Genomic DNA, 21,292 nt, shown 5'->3' on the forward strand with positions numbered 1-21,292 from the left:
AATTACCTTGTGAAGAGAAATTCTGGCTCATTAATGTCTGATTTGAGTAAAAAACTGAAAGTGCTCTTGTAATCAGAGAAATACTGAATAAATGTTGTCATGTTCCGCAGTGACTGGAAAATTGTAGCTGTCAGTCTGATTTACTGATTAGTGCTGCTGCTTCATGTGCAAAGTCTGCCCCTTTGTCACATGCTGCTTGGTACAGTCAAATTAATTTGTTATTAAGGGCAATGCTCCAATTGGCTAGATCATTGGACAGGTGCAGCACAGGTGCAGATGAGATTGGATGGGGAAGCCTGAGATATCCTCTCCACCTGATTCTTCTGCTCAGCATTACCTGGCCAAGTACGATTTGTGTGTTACAATGCTACCACACATTTCATGTTCTCCCCTCATCAAACTGAATGGCAAAACATTTGAGTAAATATCTAGTACAATTTTCCATTTTTTGGCTCAAGTTTGCATTTTTTTGATCTTAATTTTGAATGAATGTAAGGAAAACAGCTAAGAGAAACGCCCCTTTACCCTCTCCTTCTCTCCATTGCTTATTCCCCTAGCATCTCATTCTGACTAGCAGCACAAACTCAAAGTTGGTTCCTGAGCATAGTGAGTTGATCTATAGTGATATATGTATACTTGCAAAAGTGAACTACTGGAATATACTGTAGTGCTGGGAAATAGATGGGGGCCCATGGCAGGCCAAGGATAGATGGCCAATCATTGCCAGTGGTTTGCGTAGGGAGGTGGAGAGAGATATTGATGGACATGATCATTAGATGGACAGACAGAATGAAACTGAGCATACATTTCTAATATATATAATGTTGGAGTTTTCAAAACTTGGGATGCGTCCCAAATGTAGCAAAGGGCATTGAACAAGTTAATGGAGGTGTACTTGTCAGAAACTGATGGAACTGACAACAATGCTTTATTTTGGAGATTGCAGCCTGACAAACATTTCTGAGGAGTGATTGCTAGACCTGGAAGAGAGTTTTTGTGGTTATTTTTGGTTTTCAGGAGAGAACTGATCTTGCCTCCAACAGCCTGAGGACGTGTGAAAGTATTATAAGAATTTTCCGAAGGTAGGTTCAGAATGCTATGGAGCAGGTGAGAAATGGTGAACTGGCTTTATTCAACCACCATGGTTGGTCACACCAAAGGTTTATCTTTTTCACATGGATAAGTCTTTTCCAAATCAGACTGTATTTAACTGTTTAAATTGTGAGCAATAAGAAGCCAATCAAACAAAGTTTTCTGAACAAGAACAGAGAATGCTGGGAAGAGTCAACAGGTGGCAGCATCTGGAACGAGAGTTTACATTTTGAGTCTATGTGACTTCATCACAGACATAGGCCGGGATTCTCCGACCCCCCGCTGGGTCAGCGAATCCCCGGCGGAGGCGCAAATCCCACCCTGCCGCCCCGACGCCGGCTGGTCTATTCTCCGGCACCATTTTTCGGACGGCGGCGGGATTCCCACCACATCGGACGGCCCGCCCCCCGGCGATTCTCCGGGCCCCGATGGGCCGAGCAGCCATCCAGTTTTGGCCAGTCCCGCCGGCGTGTATTACTCACCTCACGCACGGCGGGACCTGGCAGGTAAGTGTGCGGTGGCGGTCCTCGGGGGGGGCAGGGCGATCCGACCCCGAGGGTGGTCCCACGGTGGCCTGGCCCACGATCGGGGCCTACCGATCTGCGGGCAGGCTTGTTCCATGGGGGGACTTCTTTCCTCCGCGTTGGGACCCTGTAGGGCTCCGCCATATTTACCGGGGGGCTGGCGCAGAGAAGAGAACCCCCCGAGCATGCGCAAAAATACGCCAGCCGGTTCACGCATACGCAAGATCACGTCGGCCGTTCCGCACATGCGCAAACTCGCGCCGGCCCTTCGGCGCCAGCTGGAGTGGCACCATCCCCTCCGGTGTCCACCTAGCCCCCAAAAGTTTGGAGAATTCCTTACTTTTGGGGGCTGTTGACGCCGGAGTGGTTGGCGCCGGTTTTCCCGCCGGCTTGGGGACTAAGTCCCCAGAAGGGAGAATCCCGGCCATAGAGTCATATCGTACAGCGAGTGTACACCAACAAAGTACACTAAATCTACACCAATCCCATTTTCCAGCACTTGGCCCTTAGTCTTGAATGTTATGATATTTCTAATGCTCTTCCATATACTTTTTAAAGATTGTGAGGTTTACCACCTCGACTACATTCCCAGGCAGTGCATTCCAGACTCCCACTACACTCTGGGTCAAAAATGTTACCGCAGATTCCCTCTAAATCTCCTTCCCCCAACTTAAATTTCTGCCCCTTCATTATTGACCCTACAGCTGCTTCCGATCCACCCTGTCCATACCTTTCATAATCTTATATCCCTCAGCCTTCTCTGCTGGAAATAAAATACCCCAAGCCTATCCAGCTTCTCTTCATAACTCAAATGCTCCATCCCGGGCAACATCCTGGTCTGCACCCTGTCCAGTGCAATCACATCCTTCCTATAGTGTATTGACCAGAACTGCATACAGTATTCCAGCTGTGGCCTGACCAAATATCGTGTAGCTCGAACAAAACCTCCCTGCTCTTTTAACCTGTACCACGACTGATAAAGGCAAGTGTCCCAAATACCTTCTTAATTACCCTATTAACCATATCGCCTTCAGGGATCTATGGACAACCACCCCAAGATCCCTCTGTTCCTCTGAGCTTCCTAGTGTGGTGCCATTCATTGAGTACTGCCTTGTCTTGCTGCTCCTTCCAAAGTGCATAATTTCATACTTTTCAGGGTTAAATTCCATCTGCCACTTACCTGCCCATCTGACCAACTCGTCTACATCTTCCTGAATCTAAGACTGTCTTTCTCACTATTAACCACATTGCCAATCTTCCTGTCATCCTCACACTTAATTGTCATCCCCTCCACATTCCCATCTATATTGTTTATATGTATCATAATAATAAAGGACCTAGCACTGATCCCTGTGGTATGCTACTGGCCACCAGCTTCCAGTCACACAGACAGCCTACTACCTCCCTCTGTCTCCTACCACTAAGAAAGTTTTGGATCCAACTTGCCAAATTACCCTGGACCCCATGTGCTTTTACCTTCTTTATTAGTCTCCTATGTGGGACTTTGTCAAAGGCTTTGCTGAAATCCATATAAACTACATCAACTGCACTGCCCTTGATCTCCTCAAAAAATTCAATCAATTTCGTTAGGCATGACTTCCCTCTGACAAAGCCATGGGGACTACCCCTGATCAAACCTTGCCTCTCCAAATGGAGATTAATTTTCTCCTTCAGAATGTTTTCCAATGGTTTCCTTACCACTGATGTGAGACTCCCTGGTCTGTAATTACCAGGCTTATCTCTACCACCCTTCTTGAAAAGGCCCCTCTGCACCTTTTACACTATGACAATCCCAATTAATGTTGGTGAAGTTGAAATCCCCAAATATAATTACCCTATTATTATTTTTACACACCTCATTGAACTGTCTACATATCTAGTCCTCTATTGTCCACTGACATCTTGGGGGCCTAAAATTTAATACACTTCAAGAAATGTAGCTGCTCCTTGTCATTCCTAAGTTCCACCCACAAAGCCTCATTTGAAGACTCTTCCAAGATATCATCCCTCCTTATTGCAGTAACTGACTCCTAAATTAATAATGCAACACCATTGCCTCTTTTACACCCTGCCCTGTCTCGCCTGAAAATCCTATACCCAGAATGTTGAGTTGCCAGTCCTGCCCCTCCCTCAACCACATCTCTGTGATGGCAACAATATCATAATTCCACATGTCAAACCATGCATCTTACCTATAATACGCCTAGCATTAAAGTAGAGGCCATCCAGCCTCGCCTTACTCTCTGGGAGCTGAACCCCCTATATCTTGGTCCCTTTACTAGAAAGTTGTGCCCCTATTGTACTAATGTTCTGTGTCCCCCTCCTCCTGCTGAACTAGTTTAAACTCCTCCCAACAGCACGAGCAAACCCACCTGCAAGGGCAGATCGTCTCGCTTGTGCATGTTCCACCTTCTCCAGAAACAGGCACAGTGATTCAGGAATCTAAAACCCTCCTGGACCAACTCTTGAGCCACGCATTCATCTACCCTATTCTCTTATTTATGTACTCGCTAGCACATGGCACCAGGAGTAATCCAGAGATTGCAACCTTTGAGGGCCTGCTTTTTAATCTGCTGCCAAGCTCCTGAGTTCTGAGCAAGACCTCACACTTCATAGAATCATAGAATCATAGAATTTACAGTGCAGAAGGAGGCCATTCGGCCCATCGAGTCTGCACCGGCTCTTGGAAAGAGCACCCTACCCAAGGTCTACACGTCCACCCTATCCCCATAACCCAGTAACCCCACCCACCACTAAGGGCAATTTTGGACACTATGGGCAATTTAGCATGGCCAATCCACCTAACCTGTACATCTTTGGACTGTGGGAGGAAACCGGAGCACCCGGAGGAAACCCACGCACACACGGGGAGGATGTGCAGACTCCGCACAGACAGTGACCCAAGCCGGAATCGAACCTGGGACCCTGGAGCTGTGAAGCATTTGTGCTATCCACAATGCTACCGTGCTGCCCACTCTACCTATATTGTCGGTACCAAAGTGTACCATGACCTCTGACTTATCAACCTCCCCTTTAGGATGCCCTGCAGCCGTTCAGTGACATCCCTGACCCTGGAGGGGGTAGAACAGCTGGAATAGAGTAGAAGGTCAGTGGTTAGTGGCAGCTTGGAAACATTGCAACAAAAATGCAGCAAAATTAAGAACAAATGACAGATGGCCCAGTGGGGGAGGGAGGGTTTTGCATTGGGACAAAAATGTTTGGATTATAAGATAAAGGTTAAGATGGAGGAGAAATATTTGTCTATGTTTGTGGAACTCGATGTTGAGTCCTGAGGGCTGTAATGGGCCAATTGGAAGCTGATGTGCTGCTCCATCAGTTTGCGTTGGGCTTCGCTGGAGCATTGCAGCATGCCAAGGACAGACATGTGGACATGACAGTAAGATGCTGAATTAAAATGGAACGCAACCGGAAGATTGGGGTCATGCTTGCGGGCTGAGTAAAGGCGTTCTGCAAAATCATCACCCAGTCTGTGTTTAATCTCACAGGAGATCACATTGGGAGCAGTAAATAAAATGAACCAGGATTTCTTGAGTCAAAGGAAGAGCCAATTTATTCATCACTAAATTGAGAAAAATACTAAAAATGCGATGTCAACAATGGGCCCTGATGCAGTCATTTGGGCTCAAATGCATGCAGACATGCATGCTCACAGAGGCACGCAGATATCAGAAAAAGGGGAATTAGAGTCCAATAAGAAAGGGTACAAAAATATACAGCTAAGTGTCCTTTGATTGTCCTTGAGGCATAGATGTTAAAATGTAGCTGATTTGGATTCGCTGATTTCTTGGATGTGGTCAAAGAACAAAGAACAAAGAAATGTACAGCACAGGAACAGGCCCTTCGGCCCTCCAAGCCCATGCCGACCATGCTGCCTGACTAAACTACAATCTTTTACACTTCCTGGGTCCGTATCCCTCTATTCCCATCCTATTCATGTATTTGTCAAGATGCCCCTTAAATGTCACTATCGTCCCTGCTTCCACCACCTCCTCCGGTAGAGAGTTCCAGGCACCCACTACCCTCTGCGTAAAAAACTTGCCTCGTACATCTACTCTAAACCTTGCCCCTCTCACCTTAAACCTATGCCCCCTAGTAATTGACCCCTCTACCCCAGGGACAAGCCTCTGACTATCCACTCTATCTATGCCCCTCATAATTTTGTAGACCTCTATCAGGTCGCCCCTCAACCTCCTTCGTTCCAGTGAGAACAAACCGAGTTTATTCAACCGCTCCTCATAGCTAATGCCCTCCATACCAGGCAACATTCTGGTAAATCTCTTCTGCACCCTCTCTAAAGCCTCCACATCCTTCTGGTAGTGTGGCGACCAGAATTGAACACTATACTCCAAGTGTGGCCTAACTAAGGTTCTATACAGCTGCAACATGACTTGCCAATTCTTATACTCAATGCCCCGGCCAATGAAGGCAAGCATGCCGTATGCCTTCTTGACTACCTTCTCCACCTGTGTTGCCCCTTTCAGTGACCTGTGGACCTGTACTCCTAGATCTCTTTGACTTTCAATACTCTTGAGGGTTCTAACATTCACTGTATATTCCCTACCTGCATTAGACCTTCCAAAATGCATTACCTCACATTTGTCCGGATTAAACTCCATCTGCCATCTCTCTGCCCAAGTCTCCAAACAATCTAAATCCTGCTGTATCCTCTGCCAGTCCTCATCGCTATCCGCAATTCCACCAACCTTTGTGTCGTCTGCAAACTCATTAATCAGACCAGTTACATTTTCCTCCAAATCATTTATATATACTACAAAGAGCAAAGGTCCCAGCATTGATCCCTGTGGAACACCACTGGTCACAGCCCTCCAATTAGAAAAGCATCCTTCCTTTGCTACTCTCTGCCTTCTATGACCTAGCCAGTTCTGTATCCACCTTGCCAGCTCCCCCCTGATCCTGTGTGACTTCACCTTTTGTACTAGTCTACCATGAGGGACCTTGTCAAAGGCCTTACTGAAGTCCATATAGACAACATCCACTGCCCTACCTGCATCAATCATCTTAGTGACCTCCTCAAAAAACTCTATCAAGTTAGTGAGACACGACCTCCCCTTCACAAAACCATGCTGCCTCTCACTAATACGTCCATTTGCTTCCAAATGGGAGTAGATCCTGTCTCGAAAAATTCTCTCCAGTAATTTCCCTACCACTGAAGTAAGGCTCACCGGCCTGTAGTTCCCTGGATTATCCTTGCTACCCTTCTTAAACAGAGGAACAACATTGGCTATTCTCCAGTCCTCCGGGACATCCCCTGAAGACAGTGAGGATCCAAAGATTTCTGTCAAGGCCTCAGCAATTTCCTCTCCAGCCTCCTTCAGTATTCTGGGGTAGATCCCATCAGGCCCTGGGGACTTATCTACCCAACACCTCGTCTTTTTGGATCTCAATGTGACCCAGGCTATCTACACACCCTTCTCCAGACTCAACATCTACCAATTTCTTCTCTTTGGTGAATACTGATGCAAAGTATTCATTTAGTACCTCGCCCATTTCTTCTGGCTCCACACATAGATTCCCTTGCCTATCCTTCAGTGGGCCAACGCTTTCCCTGGCTACCCTCTTGCTTTTTATGTACGTGTAAAAAGCCTTGGGATTTTCCTTAACCCTATTTGCCAATGACTTTTCGTGACCCCTTCTAGCCCTCCTGACTCCTTTCTTAAGTTCCTTCCTTCTTTCCTTATATTCCACGCAGGCTTCGTCTGTTCCCAGCCTTTTAGCCCTGACAAATGCCTCCTTTTTCTTTTTGACGAGGCCTACAATATCTCTCGTTATCCAAGGTTCCCGAAAATTGCCATATTTATCCTTCTTCCTCACAGGAACATGCCGGTCCTGAATTCCTTTCAACTGACACTTGAAAGCCTCCCACATGTCAGATGTTGGTTTGCCCTCAAACATCCGCCCCCAATCTATGTTCTTCAGTTCCCGCCTAATATTGTTATAATTAGCCTTCCCCCAATTTAGCACATTCATCCTAGGACCACTCTTATCCTTGTCCACCAGTACTTTAAAACTTACTGAATTGTGGTCACTGTTACCAAAATGCTCCCCTACTGAAACATCTACCACCTGGCCGGGCTCATTCCCCAATACCAGGTCCAGTACCGCCCCTTCCCTAGTTGGACTGTCTACATATTGTTTTAAGAAGCCCTCCTGGATGCTCCTTACAAACTCCGCCCCGTCTAAGCCCCTGGCACTAAGTGAGTCCCAGTCAATATTGGGGAAGTTGAAGTCTCCCATCACCACAACCCTGTTATTTTTGCTCTTTTCCAAAATCTGTCTACCTATCTGCTCCTCTATCTCCCGCTGGCTGTTGGGAGGCCTGTAGTAAACCCCCAACATTGTGACTGCACCCTTCTTATTCCTGATCTCTACCCATATAGCCTCACTGCCCTCTGAAGTGTCCTCCCGCAGTACAGCTGTGATATTCTCCCTAACCAGTAGCGCAACTCCGCCTCCCCTTTTACATCCCCCTCTATCCCGCCTGAAACATCTAAATCCTGGAACGTTTAGCTGCCAATCCTGCCCTTCCCTCAACCAGGTCTCTGTAATGGCAACAACATCATAGTTCCAAGAACTAATCCAAGCTCTAAGTTCATCTGCCTTACCCGTAATACTTCTTGCATTAAAACATATGCACTTCAGGCCACCAGACCCGCTGTGTTCAGCAACTTCTCCCTGTCTGCTCTGCCTCAGAGCCCCACTGTCCCTATTCCCTAGTTCTCCCTCAATGCTCTCACCTTCTGACCTATTGCTCCCGTGCCCACCCCCCCTGCCATACTAGTTTAAACCCTCCCGTGTGACACCAGCAAACCTCGCGGCCAGGATATTTATGCCTCTCCGGTTTAGATGCAACCCGTCCTTATATAGGTCACACCTGCCCCGGAAGAGCTCCCAGTGGTCCAGATAACAGAAACCCTCCCTCCTACACCAGCTGTTTAGCCACGTGTTTAGCTGCTCTATCTTCCTATTTCTAGCCTCACTGGCACGTGGCACAGTGAGTAATCTTGAGATTACAACCCTAGAGGTCCTGTCTTTTAACTTTCGGCCTAGCTCCCTGAACTCCTGCTACAGGACCTCATGCCCCTTCCTGCCTATGTCGTTAGTACCAATATGTACAACGACCTCTGCCTGTTTGCCCTCCCCCTTCAGGATGCCCTCTACCCGTACGGAGACAGCCTGGACCCTGGCACCAGGGAGGCAACATGCCATCCTGGAGTCACTTTCACGTCCACAGAAACACCTATCTGTGCCCCTGACTATAGAGTCCCCTATTACTATTACTCTTCTGCGCTTTGACCCTCCCTTCTGAACATCAGAGCCAGCCGTGGTGCCACTGCTCTGGCTGCTGCTGTTTTCCCCTGATAGGCTATCCCCCCGACAGTATCCAAAGGGGTATACCTGTTCGAGAGGGGGACAACCACAGGGGATTCCTGCACTGACTGCCTGCCCTTTCTGGTGTTCACCCATTTCTCTGCCTGCACCTTGGGTGTGACCACATTTATATAACTGCGATCTATGATGCTTTCCACCACCTGCATGCTCCTAAGTGCATCCAATTGCTGCTCCAACCGAACCATGCGGTCTGTGAGGAGCTCCAGTTGGGTGCACTTTCTGCAGATGAAGCTATCCAGGATGCTGGAATCCTCCCGGACCTGCCACATCTCACAGTCAGAGCACTGCGCCCCTCTAACTGACATTGCGTCAATTAATTAAAATTAAAAGTTTGTTTTTAAAAAAAATTTGAAATATTTTTTTTTAATTTTCAAGGTTACTGTTAACTATCTGTTTCCTAGCACTAGATTTCTAATATGAATGCGAAAGCTAAATATAGTACTCTCCGATCTCTTGCTTAGATACCCCTCTAAATTATAATTAAGTAATTATGTTTAATTAGTTACCATGCTTAATTTTTTTAATTTAGTGTAGATTCCCAACCAGCCACTCAGGTCACAGCTTTTCTGTGATGTCACTTCAGTTTCCCCCGACACACACAATTTGAAAAAGGTATAAAAGTAAAAATGAGTAAAAATCACTTACTTACTTTCTTACCTTCTGAGTGTCTTAGATGTTCTCAGGTTCTCTCCCTGACAGAGACTGCTCCTCCTCCTCCGAACGGCTCCCGAAACTAGGCCACGATCTTTTAAAATCTCCGCTCTGACTCGCAGCTCTTGCGCTTTTTAAATCACCCGCGCTTTTTAAATCTCCCGGCTCACTCACCTCTCGCGCTGTTTTCACTGTCCCGGCTCACTCACCTCTCACCTCTCGGTCAGATAGAAGATATTGCAATTATTGTGAAATCTTGGTTTGTTGGTAGCTTACTGGTAGAGTTAGCTTCTTGAACCAGGCAATGCTCTTATTCCAAGAGATAGAGAGGGTGAGAGATCAGCCTTCAGAGATTTCCTCTGTTGGAGACATTGGCCGGGATTTCGGCGGCGTCAACGGGCCTCCAGGCCCAGTCATTCTCCCCGGCCTCGGGGGCTAAAACGGCGTCAGAGTGCTGTGTGCTGCTCCGGCGCCAAAAGTCGTCCGTACACGGCCGTCACGGGTGCGCACATACGTGTGCCATGGCTGGCGCGGGTCCACGAATGTGCGCGCCATGGTCGTCTCGCGCCGGCCCCCGGGCAATATGCAGAGCCCTACAGGGGCCCGGCGAGGAGGAACATAGGCCCCCCCCACCAGAATGAGCGTGCCCACCGATCGGCAGCCCCCGATCGCGGGCCTGGCCACCGTGGAGGCCCCCCCGGAGTCAGTTTCCCCCCGCCCCACCACCAGGATGGCCCCTGCAGCCAGAATGGCAAGGTCCTGCCGGGTAGGACCATATGCGGGACTCGGCGTAACTTGGCGGGCACTCGGCACATTGAACGCGGAGAATCGCCGCAGGGGCCGCTTTCAATGGCCCCCGACCGTCACCGCGTCGACCGCGCAGGCGCGACTGCCGCTGATTCTCCGGTTGCCGGAGAATCGATACCCTAGCGTCGGAGTGGCCTGACGGGATCCGCGCGCTCTGCCGGCGATTTTCCAACCCAGCGTGGGCTCGGAGAATCCCACTCTTTATTTTTGACACTCTCTATGTCACTTGCAATCTCTCCCTGTAGCTGGGCAGTCTTGCCTTGAAATACTTTCCCCATTGTGTATCCCAAGAGGTTTTGGGCATGCTTATCTATGGCAGCTGGAGGATCTCTTACTTTTAAAATAAGAGATGGTAATGCGGGATTGAGTTTTTTTGCAGATATCTAGTGAGTACACTTCAAAAACTACAAAAATACAAAACAAAAGCCCAGCGGGGCATCTGGAATAAAATAACTTTAAAGAGATCAAAGGTGCAGCGAGAGAGGAAGGCATGTGCCAGTAACCTTATACCTATGGGGTTTGATACCGCCCTCCTCTTTGCTCCCTATTGGTTTACAAGTTTTGAATTGTAACTTCTGAATAGTGGTCTTTACCATCACTCACATTGATATCTAACTTACTGGCTGATGTGTTGGGTAATCTGGGTCTGCGAGGACTGCGTTTACTGTAGCAGAGAGAGAGACAGGCTTCCAACACTTGAAGAAATGCAACTCTATTTTATTAAACTCTTAACTATTAAACATGCTTGAACTGTGGGTTGACCATCAACAGGTTTATGCAGCTGGACGCGTATCCTCTCCCCCGTATAGCCGACCTGGTGAACAGGATCGCGCAATACAAGGTTTTCTCCACGGTGGATCTCAAATCTGCCTACCACCAGCTACCCTCCGTAATGGTGACCGCCAGTACACTGCCTTCGAAGCAGATGGGCGATTCTATCACTTTTTAAGGGATCCCTTCGGTGTCACGAACAGGGTCTCGGTCTTCCAACCTGAGATGGACCGAATGGTTGACCGGTACGGCTTATGCGCAACGTTCCCATATCTTGATAACGTCACCATCTGCGGCCATGACCAGCAGGACCACGACACCAACCTCCGAAAAATTCTCCAAACCGCGAATATCCTTAATCTGACTTACAATAAGGATAAATGCATGTTTAGCACCGACCGTCTAGCCATTCTAGGCTACGTAGTGCGAAGTGGAGTCACAGGCCCCGACCCTGAGCACATGCGCTCCCTCATGGAGTACCCCCTCCCTCACTGCCCCAAGGCCCTAAAGCGCTGCCTCGGCTTCTTCAGCTATTATGCACAGTGGGTCCCCAATTACGCAGACAAGGCTCGACCCCTAATCCAGTCCACAACCTTCCCTCTGTCGACGGAGGCCCGCCAGGCCTCCTGCTGCATCAAAGCAGACATTGCAAAAGCCACAATGCGCGCCATCGACGGGTCCCTCCCCTTCCAGGTCGAGAGCGATGCGTCCGACGTAGCTCTGGCGGCCACCCTCAACCAAGCGGGCAGGCCTGTGGCTTTCTTCTCCCGTACCCTCCACGCTTCCGAAATTCGCCACTCCTCGGTCGAAAAGGAGGCCCAGGCCATAGTAGAAGCTGTGCAACACTGGAGGCATTACCTGGCTGGCAGGAGATTCACTCTCCTCACGGACCAACGGTCGGTGGCCTTCATGATCGATAATGCACAGCGGGGCAAGATTAAGAACGACAAGATCTTGCGGTGGAGGATCGAACTCTCCACCTACAATTACGAGATCTTGTACCGTCTGGGGAAGCTGAACGAGCCTCCTGATGCTCTGTCCCGCGGCACTTGTGCCTTCGCACAAGTGGACCACCTCCGAGCCCTCCACGAGGACCTCTGCCACCCGGGGGGTCACTCGTTTCTTTCATTTTATCAAGACCCGCAACCTGCCCTACTCCATCGAGGCAGTCAGGACAGTCACCAGGGACTGCCAAATCTGCGCAGAGTGCAAACCGCACTTCTACCGCCCAGAGAGGGCGCACCTGATAAAGGCTTCCCGTCCCTTTGAACACCTCAGCATGGATTTCAAAGGCCCCCTCCCCTCCACCGACCGCAACACGTACTTCCTGAACGTGATTGACGAGTACTCCCGGTTCCCATTCGCCATCCCCTGCCCAGACATGACCACAACCACCGTCATCAAGGCCCTCCAGGGTATCTTTAAACTGTTCGGTTTCCCCGCATACATTCACTGTGATAGGGGATATCCTTTATGAGTGATGAACTGCGCCAATTCCTGCTCAGCAAAGGCATCGCCTCCAGCAGGACAACCAGTTACAACCCCCGGGGAAACGGGCAGGTTGAGAGGGAGAACGGCACGGTCTGGAAGACCGTCCTGCTGGCCCTACAGTCTAGGAATCTCCCAGTCTCCCGCTGGCAGGAGGTCCTCCCGGTGGCCCTTCACTCCATCCGGTCGCTGCTCTGTACTACCACAAATCAGACACCTCATGAACATCTCCTTGTTTTCCCCAGGAAGTCCTCCACCGGGACCTCGCTCCCAACCTGGCTAGCGACACCCGGTCCCATCCTGCTTCGGAGACATGTGAGGGCGCGCAAGTCGGACCCGTTGGTCGAGAGGGTCCACCTGCTGCACGCCAACCACTAGCACGCTTATGTAGCGTTCCCTGACGGCCGCCAAGACACGGTCTCCCTTCGGGACCTGGCGCCCGCCGGAGCCCCACACACACCCGCACCATTGCCCCCACCCCCACCCTCCCCACAGCACCTGACCGGAGGGTCAGTACTCCCGCCGCCCCTGCCTAGGCCCGAACAAGCACCGACACCCCCTACAGGCACCACCCCCCCCCCCCCCTCGCCCACTTTTCGCCCCAACAGCGCCGCCTAGGGGTGACAAAGCTGCCTGGGAGGACGACACCACGTTCCCGGAGTCGCAACCGCCGGCACCCCCATCAGGACCACCGCCGAAGCCCAGACGCTCCAGAAGGACGACCAGGCCACCCGATCGACTGACTGCTGCACCATGAACACTTTGCTATTACCCTCGATATCACGGCACCTCCATACCCGGTCCTACCATGCGAAAGGCGACATTAACGCTGGCCATCACCTCGCCGGGCTCTTTTTTTAACGGGGGTGAATGTGGTAATACCAGGTGTTGCGGTACCTGAGACGTGGATGGCCATTGGCTAGACCCAGGAGTCTACTATTGGCTGATGTACATAGCTCCGCCCTGAGAGGCGGAGTATAAGAACCGATGCCGTCCCAGCAGCCTTCACTTTCTGTATCGAAGCTGCTGGGGAACAGTTCTAGCAGATTAAAGCCTATTAGTTATGACTCACCTTGTCTCGAGAGTAATTGATTGCGCATCACACACCCTGATGACTGTTGCTGATGTGAGGTCATGCAGTCTGACTACCTCGGGGTAATTTGAAAAATAGTCCACGAGAAGGACGTAGTCCCGGCCTTTTGCGTGGAAGAGATCAATGCCAATCTTGGTCCATGATGCCGACACCAGTTCATGCGGCTGCAAAGTCTCTTTCGGCTGAGCCGGCTGGAACCGTTGGCACGTTTGGCAATTGAGGACAGTGTCGGTGATGTCGTCATTGATGCCAGGCCAATATACTGCCTCTCGGGCTCGCCGGCGACACTTTTCCACCCCCAGGTGACCCTCGTGGAGTTGGCCGAGGACGAGATCTCATATACTCTGTGGTATTGCTATCCTGTCCAGTTTCATTAGTATGCCATCGACCACTGCCAGGGCGTCTTTTACATTGTAGAACTGTGGGCACTGGCCCTTCTGCCAACCATCTGTGAGATGGCGCATGACCCGTTGGAGTATAGGATCCCTGGCTGTCTCTTGACGAATCTGCACGACCCTTTCATCAGTGGACGGAAAGTTGGATGCGCAGAACTCAACATGGGCATCGATTTGGCAGACGAAGTCCGACTGCTCGCACGGCGTGGTGATGGAGTGAGAGAGTGCATCAGCCACAATGAGCTCCTTGCCCGAGGTGTAGACCAGGTCGAAATCATAGCATCGGAGTTTGAGGAGGATACGCTGTGGGCGTAGTGTCATATCGTTGAGGTCCTTCTGTATGATGTGAACCGGTGGCCTGTGGTCCGTTTTGACCGTAAACTTGGGGAGTCCATACACGTAATCATGGAATTTGTCAATCCCCGTGAGGAGGCTCAGGCACTCTTTCTCGATTTGAGCATATCGCTGCTCAGTAGGGGTCATGGCTTTCGATGCATATGCAACTGGGGCCCAGGAGGAGGATTTGTCACGCTGGAGGAGTACTGCCCCAATGCTAGCCTGGCTCGCGTTGGCGGAGATCTTTGTCTCCTTGGCAGGGTCGAAAAACGCCAGGACCGAGGCCTTGGTGAGTTTCGCCCTGAGCTCACGCCACTGTCGTGAGCGGGGAGCCACTTAAAGTCAGTGTTTTTTTTTAACAAGATTGCGGAGAGCTGGGGTGTGAGATGCAAGGTTGGGAATAAACTTCCCAAGGAAATTGACCATCCCTAGGAAGCGGAGGACCGCCTTCTTGTCCTCTGGTGTCTTCATAGCATTGATTGTCGACACCTTATCTGTGTCTGGCTGCACACCGAAGTGCGAAATATGGTCGCCGAGGAACTTTATTTCTGCTTGACCGAACGAGCACTTGGCTCTGTTGGGTCGGAGGCCATGCTCGTGGATCCTATGGAACACTCGCTTGAGGCGATCGATGTGTTCCTGAGGAGTTGTGGACCAGACAATGATGTCATCAACGTACACTCGCACCCCCTCGGTGCCCTTCATCATTTACTCCATTATTCGGTGGAACACCTCCGAGGCGGAGATGATGCCAAAGGGCATCCGGTTGTAACAGTAACGACCAAATGGGGTGTTAAAAGTGCAGAGCTTTTGACTGGATGCATCTAGCTGTATCTGCCAAAACCCCTTGGAGGCATCCAGCTTCGTAAATAACTTGGCGTGAGCCATTTCGCTAGTGATCTCTTCCTGCTTAGGGATGGGTTCGTGTTCCCTCATGATGTTACGATTCAAATCTTTGGGGTCGATACAAATGCGAAGTTCCCCTGATTGTTTTTTGACACAAACCATGGAGCTAACCCAGTCCGTGGGTTCCGTGACCTTAGAAATGACGCCCTGGTCCTGGAGGTCCTGCAGCTGCTGCTTGAGACGGGCCTGAAGGGGTGCCGGCACCCGACGCCGTGCATGAACCATGGGTGTGGCATTCGGTTTCAGAAGTATCTTGTATGCGTAGGGGAGTGTGCCCATACCCTCGAAGACACTGTGGTATCGTGCTATGATGGCATCTAAATGGGTTTGAAAGTTGGCATCTGGCGAGGCTGATGCCTCAGCAGGCGACATGGAGTGAACCCGTTGCACAAGATTCAGGATTTTGCAGGCCTGAGCTCCTAGCAAGGAAGCTTTGTTGGACATTACTATTTCGAAACGCAGGGTGGCTCTTGAGGAACGATGAGAAACCACAAGCTGGCATGAGCCACTGGCAGCAATGGCATTGCCATTGTAGTCGATGAGCTGGCAAGCCGATGGAAGAATGCTCGGCTTGACGTGGATGGTATCCAGGTTAGACTTCGAAATGAGGTTCGCTGAAGCGCCGGTGTCCAGCCTGAAGCATATGCGAGATTCGTTGACCGTAAGGGTGGCACACCACTCGTCGTCCGGATCAATGCTCAGCACTGAGAGTGGATTCGCCATTTTTTTGTAAAGCACCGTATGCTTGGTGATGTTGCCCACCCGGAATGGGGATGTGAGATCCTCAGTGTCGGAATCCGGAACCATGTCGAAGTTGGAGTCTGCAACGGGTTGCTGCACTGAACGGACGTTCCTGCACTGCGGCTGGGATCGCTGTGTGGTGGGCAGTTGAGCAGATCTGCACAGGGCTGCGTAATGACCAAGCTTGCCAGACTGGAGACAGCGTCGAGATTTCGCGGGACATTGCCGCTTTAAGTGGGCGGAGCCACAGTTGTTGCACGTCATGATGCCGACGTCAGGACGTTCCGTGCGCCACCGAGCATGCGCGATGCGGTCGAAAGATGTGCGCACATGCGCAGTTCGATCCTCGGCCTCGCCGTCCTCTTGGTCGTTGTGCGCATGCGCAGGAGCCCGGGAAAAGGGCGCGAAATGGCTGCCCTCACCAGACTCAGGCCCTGGAGCTGTTTTACGGCCTGCACCCGCTCCGCATCGTGGGGGCCTTGCTGCGCCGTCTCTGCTGCCTTGATATGGGAGTACCGGTCATTAGCATGCTCATGTCGGACGCAGGTTTCGATGGCGATGGTGAGGGTGAGCTGCTTAACTTTGAGGAGTTGCTGGCGAAGGGGATCGAAATGGACCCCGAAAACGATCTGGTCGCGGATCATGGAGTTGGAAGTGGAGCCGTAGTTGCAGGACTGCGCGAGGATACGGAGATGGGTTAAGAAGGATTGAAAAGGTTCATCCTTACCCTGAAGCCTCTGCTGGAACACAGAGCGTTCAAAGCTCTCGTTGACTTCGATGTCACAGTGGCTGTCGAACTTCAACAGGACTGTTTTGAACTTTGTCTTGTCCTTGCCTTCAGCAAAGGTGAGGGAGTTAGAAATGTGGATAGCGTGGTCCCCAGATGTAGAGAGGAAGAGGGCAATTTTTCTGCTATCCGATGCGGCCTCGAGGTCGATGGCTTCAAGATGCAGCTGAAATTTCTGCTTAAAAATCTTCCAGTTCGCACCGAGGTTGCCGGCGATGCGGAGCAGCAGGGGAGGGCGGACGCTGTCCATGTTACCGGATGGCTGATCGCTGGTCAAAGGCAGACTATCTCAAGGTGGGTCCGTCAAACTCAAACATAACTCACTAGTACCATGATGTGTTGGGTAAGCTGGGTCTGCAAGGACTGCGTTTACTGTAGAGAGAGACAGGCTTCCAACACTTGAAGAAATGCAACTCTATTTTATTAAACTCTTAACTATTAAACATGCTTGAACTGTGGGTTGACTATATGCTGAGTTGACTGGAGACCTGAGGCTAACCTGACCAGACTATCTTACTACCACATGGTGGATGATCTAGTTGTTGCTCACAGGCTCTGACTGTCTCAGAGGCTGCATCCCAAGAGAGCGGGAAAACTAGTGCCCCCTGGTTATATAGTGGCCGTGTCCGTCTGGTGATTGGCTGGTGTTCTGTATGTTCATTGGTCATCCTTTGTGTCACTCACTGTCTGTCTGTGCACCATCATATACTTGTGTGCATATTATGACACTGGCTGTGCTCCCTTTGCAGTCGAGCTGAGAGTCTGGTGTCAGGTTTCACTGCCAAGCTGCAAACTATAATCTGACCTTGACTCAGAACAATACAAGCTTGAATTTCAACTGCTGTACAATATTTTAAAAACTTGTTTTTTTAACTATTTCCCTATGAAGCCTTTGCTTCAATGTCCAATACTTGGGTATTTTTAATGGCTCTTCATTGACAGTTACGGGTTTCGATGGGTGTCCAGATTAGAGAAATATGCCTCTCATCACACTTCCCTGAGGGTGATTTATTTGTTTCTCACCTTCACCTTGGAATGTGACCTTTCATTTTTAAGCAGTTTGTCTTGTCTCATTGCAAATTGTAAAATTTCCAATCACTTGAAAGTTTAAAAATCATGGGCTGGGTTCTCCGTTTCTGAGACGAAGTGTTGACGCCAGCGGAGTATGTGTGGACTTGCACTGCAGAAAAATCGGCGCAAAACCCGCAACGATTCCGGTACCGGTGAGGGCTAGCATCGGCGCCGAGTGAAACTCCCGGTGATTGCGCCGAAAATGGCCGGAGAATGGCTGGGTCCTGGGCCGCGCATGCGCACGGCTGACAACCTGCACCTGTCACGCCATAAAACATGGTGCCGGCTGTACCCAACCCGCCAACCACAGCCCCACATCCCACCCCCTGGCCACCCCTACCAGACCCGCAACCCTAGCAGAAGCCTACCCGGCCAGCGGCATGGATCACGGCTGAGTGTGGCGGTGCTGGACACTGCCCACAGCCGGGACGCTGGGTTCCCGCATGCTCGGGACCACAAGTGGCCCCCGCCAGCGGGAACTTGGCCCATCGGTGGCGAAGCATCATGGGTGAGGCTAGTGACGCACCAACGGCATTGAAACGGTGCATGCCGCGCGTCACGAAGACGGTGGTTTGGAGATGGCAGAGCGTGGCGGACAGGCGTCAAACCGCCGCCGGCCCTGATTCCGGCGTCGGAATCCATTCTCCGCCCGATTGACGACCACGATTTCGGCATCAGGTTACAGAGAATCCAATCCCATATTTTCAAAATTAAAGGGGCATAACATTATAAGAAGAGTTATAGTTGCAGGATTCCCTGAGGGAAGTTTAAACGAATGTGCAATAATAGCAGTGCAACACTGGGAAAAGGAGAGTTCGAAGGATGTGTCCAACAATATATTACATTTCTCCAAAAAATATACAGACCTTGCCGGTCTAATGAAAACCTCAATGAAAAGCCCTGCCAGGGAAGTCTATAAGACTGCTGGGTCCAACTTTTTATGTAGATCTGCAGTAAACATGATCTTGCCAGAGAATTTTGCCAGTGTAAGTAAATGCAGCTGTGGCTCTCAACTTTTACAACATCAGTTAACTTCAAGGGGCGGGATTCTCCATTTCAGAAATTAAGTGTTGATGCCGGGACTGAACCAGTGGACTGCTATGGTAACTAATTTGGAGCCGGTCCCGGAGCAATTCAGGATCCGTTAATGGGCTGGCACCAGCACCATGTGGAACTTCATCGATTCCAATTAAAAATGTTGTCCAATTTGCTGGGGTCAGTGTCATAATATATATCTATGTATATAATGGAGTGCAGACAGGCAGTGATTGACACACAGGATGACCAGTAAGCACACAGAACAGAGCAGCCAATCACCAGACAGGACACAACCACTATAAAGCCAGAGGGCACCAGTTTACCCACTCTCTCGGGACCCAGCCTCTGAGACAGCCAGAGTTTATGAGCTGGCCAGTGCAAACACCATGTGGTAGCTAGTAAGTCAGCATAGTGTCAATCCACAGTTGAACATGTATAATAGTTTAGATGTTAAATAAAATCGTGTTGCATCTTATCAAGTGTTGGAGGTCTGTTTCTCGCTACACTGCATCAAGTGCAGTCCACATCGACCCAGCCTACCCAACACATCATGGTACCAGTGAGTGATGCTGAAAATTGACGGACCTACCTTGAGTGAATCAGTGTTGACCAGCAAACAGCCATCCGGTGACATGGAAAGCGTCCGCTCTCCTCCGCAGCTCCGCATCGCTGGCAACCTCGGTGCAAATTGAAAGATCTTCAAACAAAAGTTCCAACTCTATCTCGAAGCCACCGACCTCGAGGCCGCATCGGGTGCCAGGAAGATCGCACTATTCCTCTACACAACCGGGGACCACGCCATCCACATCTACAACTCCCTTACATTCGCTGAAGGCGAAGACAAGACAAAATATAAAACAGTTCTGCTGAAGTTCCACAGCCACTGTGACATTGAGGTGAATGAGAGCTTTGAACGGTACATTTTCCAGCAGAGGCTACAGAGTAAGGATGAACCTTTTCAATCCTTTCTGACCCATCTCCGCATCCTCGCGCAGTCATGTAACTATGACTCGACCACTGATTCCATGATCCGGGATCAGATCGTTTTCGGGGTCCACTGCGATTCCCTTCGCCAGCAGCTCCTGAAAGTCAAGCAGCTCACCCTCACCATCGCCATCGAAACGTGCGTTCTCCACGAACATGCTAACAATTGGTACTCCCATATCAGGGCGGCAGAAACGGCAAAGCTAACCTCCCACGAGGCGGAATGGGTGCAGGCCGTCGCACAAATGTATGGCCTAAGTATCGATGAGAGTGGCCATTTCGCGCACTTTTCGCAGGCCCCTGCGCATGCGCGCCACGACTGAGGGGACGGCGAGACCGATGACCAGACTGCACAGGTGCGTACGTCGTTCGACCGCACTGCGCATGCGCGATGGAGCACGGAACGCGCTGACGTTGGCGCCATGACGTGTCCGAATTGTGGCTCCGCCCATTTAAAGCGGCAATGTCCGGCAAAATCACGACGGTGTCTACAGTGTGGCAAGCTTGGCCACTACGCAGCCCTTTGCAGATCTGCTCCACTGCCCAGCATCCAGCGATCCCAGCCACGGCGCAGAAGCGTCCGTTCAATACAGCAGGCCATGCCAGACTCCAACCCCGACAGCCCAACAGATCCTGATGCTGAGTGCCTCAAATCTCCATACAGGGTGGGCATCATTACGAAGCATGCGCTGTCTTTCTCCAAGACAGTGAAGCACCTCCCGATCCTCAGTGTGGATCCTGGTGACGGGTGGTGTGCTGTCCTCACAGTCAACAAGGCTCGCATCCGGTTCAAACTGGACACCTGCGCATTGGCGAACCTCATCTCGAAATCCGATCTCGACACCATCCGCGTCAGACCAAACATTCTTCCACCGGCCTGCCAGCTCCTTGACTACAATGGCAATGCTATAGCTGCCAGTGCCTCATGCCAACTCGGAGTTTCCAATAAGTCATTTAAAGCGACACTGCGATTTGAGATCGTGGGACCTGACAGAGCACCCCTGCTCGGTGCTCGGGCCTGCATACTCCTGAACTTGGTTCAGCGAGTCCACACCATGTCATCCTCACAGGCGACATCCTCACCTGATGAGAACTTCCAGGCTGAAATTGATGACATCATCACGCAGTACCACAGCATGTTCGACGGAATGGGCACACTCCCATACCGATACAAAAT

General features: G+C 50.6%; 1 protein-coding gene across 1 annotated transcript in view; it reads left to right on the forward strand.

Moving 5' to 3' along the window:
- The window catches only part of LOC140429466 (aminopeptidase Q-like), a 246,262-nt gene that overhangs the window by 56,980 nt on the left and 167,990 nt on the right, over positions 1 to 21,292 (forward strand). The window lies entirely within an intron of this gene.

The sequence above is a fragment of the Scyliorhinus torazame genome, chromosome 9, assembly GCF_047496885.1.
Source record: "Scyliorhinus torazame isolate Kashiwa2021f chromosome 9, sScyTor2.1, whole genome shotgun sequence".
Lineage (NCBI taxonomy): Eukaryota > Metazoa > Chordata > Chondrichthyes > Carcharhiniformes > Scyliorhinidae > Scyliorhinus > Scyliorhinus torazame.